The sequence below is a fragment of the Octodon degus genome, unplaced genomic scaffold (genome assembly GCF_000260255.1).
Source record: "Octodon degus isolate 3935 unplaced genomic scaffold, OctDeg1.0 scaffold00119, whole genome shotgun sequence".
NCBI classification, from domain to species: domain Eukaryota; kingdom Metazoa; phylum Chordata; class Mammalia; order Rodentia; family Octodontidae; genus Octodon; species Octodon degus.
The window spans coordinates 6,221,556-6,224,864 of NW_004524695.1; the positions used below are offsets into that span (position 1 = coordinate 6,221,556).

The following is a 3,309-nucleotide window of genomic DNA, read 5'->3' on the forward strand; positions in this document are numbered from 1 at the left end:
TGTCATGGGTTTATTTTAAATAGGTGGTCCGTATCACCTGCTTTGTAGAAAATATCGCTCCGGCCATTATGTGGAGAGTTTCTGGCGAGAGGACTAAGATGGCAGGGCACATTCTTAGGAAGCTACGAGAGTCACCCATCTAACAGTGATGGATTCGGGGAGAAGTAACTAGTTAGAAGATATACTTTGGGGTAAAATTCATATAACATTGCAATGGATTGTTTTAGGCTGGTGTGTGAGGGAGAGAGATCTGAGAAGAGTGAGAAGAATAAAATAACCACGCAGGAACATGATTAACTGAGTTTGCTAGGGATGCACAATTAGGTTGCCAAGCGATGTCTGAGTTAGAGATGTTGAGTTTTCAATGGTGCCAATCAGCTCAGCTGTGTGCTGCCTCCAGCCTGAGCAGATGGTGGGGTTCATGGAGGGCTGGGGTTTGGTATGTTTGGCAGAGGGGACAGAAGCAAGGTCATTATTGTGTTGTTCACAAAGGAGTTACATGGAGGCACAGGATGTATCTCTAAATGGAGAGGTAAGGCAAATGGGGAAAGGGGCACGGGGTCATGCCTTGGAAACCTTGGTGATGTGGAAGGTGGTGGCTGCATAGGGTGCTGGAGTCGCCTCACTGTGAAGACATCTGCTCTTGTGGCGCCACAAATCACAAAATCAGAGGTGGAGAGTTCAGTGCACTAACAGCTTTGTATTTTCGATGGGTCATTCAAGATGCATTAATGTTGCCCCAGATGATGACAGGAGTTAAGGTGTTCTGGAATATTGCCAACCAGGTGCTGAAAACTCGAGCAGATGAAGAGAGGTGACAGTCGATGACAGCAATAAGGAGGAGGAAGGCGTGCCTCAGCTGAATGGTATGAGTCTGCAGGGACAGAGAATATTTACAAGAAGAAGCAGATTACATGTCTGAAAGTAGGTGAACAGTGACCTGACTACCCAGTCAGGGTGAGTGATGGACATAATAGATAGGCCGGGCGGAAGGTTGGCAGGATAAAGGACTTGTGGAGAGGCCTGGCGGCCGGCAGAGAATTTACTCCTGAAGGACCTGAGGAAGAAGGTGGGTACTTGGCCTAACACTATAGTCTCAAAGTTTTGTTTTTTTATCTGTCTTTTTTTTTTTTTTTAAACCAAACATAGTAACTTTTGGAAACATTTTCCAATTGTAAACCTGTCTTTAGATAAACTACTTTACAATTGGTAATAATAGTACCCAACTAATTACTGAATAGTTTCTGTTTGGGATGATGAAGAGTTGAGGGATTGGCTAGTGGTGCCCAGAAGCCTGAATGCTTTCAGTGGCACTGGATTACGTGCTGAAAAGTGGGTAAGAGGGGCCCTTCGTCTGTTTAACCCGCTCTAACAAAATGCATGAACTGGGAGCTCTATGAACAACAGACATGTCGGGAATAAAGGCGCAGCAGACTCAGGGTCTGGTGAGGGCCTGTTTCCTGCTTTGTAGATGGCGCCTCCTCCTTGTGTCCTCATGTGAGGGAAGTGTGGAGGGAGCACTCTAGGGTCTTATGTATTTAGTGCAGATTAATAAAGTGATGAATTTCACTTTTATATACTGGTACATGCATGTCCCGTACCTTATTTTCACCCCTAGAAGCCCCAGCCCATTCTTCTCTCTCTCCCAACCCCCTTTCTGTCTCTAACACAGTGCCTTTCTTCTGAGGCCGCTAATCCCAATCATGAAGGCTCCACTCTGATAACTGAATTGCTTCCCAAAGTCCCCACCTCCTCACCCATCACGTTGGTGATTAGGTTTCAACATATAAAGAGGGGGTGCAGCATTCAGACCATAACAAATGGGAAACCTGGATTTACCACAATTTTTATTTTTATTTTTTTCACAATTTTTAAAAAAATACAGTGGTTAAAAAAGGTTGTAAATCAAGTAATTTATTGGCAGAATCTGCCCTCTGACCTATTTTGTTTGGCCTCAAACTGTGCTGGGCATCCACCTGTGTTAGTGAATGAGAAATTTCTCTTTCTTTCTTTTTCTTCTTCTTTTTTTTTTTCAAAATGTATCAGGTATTTAGGTTCTTAGTAAAAAATTTAGAACACTAATTTATGAGGATAAATTCCATTTGTCAGAGCAAAAACGGATTGCAGGTAGCTCCGGAGCTGAGGAACACCTTTGATTTTTGCCAAAATCTGTGAGTCCACCGCTTTCTGATCCACCTTGTGCTGTTCTGAAATCTGGTATCTCTCTTTCTTGGTGTCAAAGATCTCACCCTCCTGGTGTCTGGGCTTCCGCAGCTTCTTCTTAAAGTAAGCATCAGCAAGGTGTGTGGGGATTTTCACTTTGCTGATGTCAATCTTTGTAGAGGTGGCAATGACAAATTTCTGGTGTGTTCTTCGTAGAGGAACATGATTAAGGCTCAGAAGCCCAGTCACAAGTAGCAAGCCACTGGCCAACTGCTTCAGGAACACCACTCTCTTGCCTCTGTGACGCCTGGAGAGGATGATCAAGACGGTGCCGGGAGTGATGCTAACTCCAGGTTTCCGCACATGCTGATCGAAGGATTTCTTGCCGTGGCTCAAGAACTTTCGGGGCACATCTTCAGTAGGGTAGTATTTAGGCATTTTTCGAAGCTTAACCACCCGGCTACCTCCATTCTTGTCCCCACCTACTGGTTTTGTGATTGTAGCAAGAACGTTGCCTTCTTTTTCTTCTCAACCTTTGATTTAACAGCTGTGTACTTTCTCTTGTACAAAGCCTTTCTGGAATACATAGCAGATCGGGAGTATCTACCAATTCCTCTAACCAAGACAGGATTTCGGCTGCAGTGGAGCTGCCCCTTCTTGGACTTTTTTGCCTTCTTCACCTTACCCTTTTTACCAGTACCTTCTGGGCTTCAGGTTTCTTCTCTTTAGTGTCTGGCTTCTCAGTTTTTTCACCCGCCATCTTGCAAGATGGGAAAGAGAACTAAGTTTCCCAAGAAATTTCCAAGATTTAAAAATCTAAGAATTTTATATGAAAATGCCTTTTAAAACAAATGACCTGAAAATAGAGTGGGAATACTAGGGAAGGGGGAGGAGGGATGGAGAGACAGGGGAAGGGGACAGGGGAATCGGTGTGATTAGAGTGAGGAATAGGCATGGGCAGAAGTGTCACAGTGAAACTCACTAATTTGTACAGTTAAATATAAGTTTATATTTATTTTTTTAAAGGAAAAAGAAAAAGGTTCCTAGAACAAACTGGACAGACCTGATGCTGTAGTGCATGCCTGCAGTTCCAGCATGCTGGGAAGCAGAGGCAGGAGGATGGCAAGTTTGAACCAAGACTGGGCA

General features: G+C 44.1%; 1 pseudogene; it reads right to left on the bottom strand.

The window, feature by feature from the left end:
- Window positions 1–2,070: 2,070 nt before the first annotated feature.
- Window positions 2,071–2,923, bottom strand: LOC105743363 (annotated as a pseudogene).
- Between the last annotated feature and the right edge of the window lie 386 nt (window positions 2,924–3,309).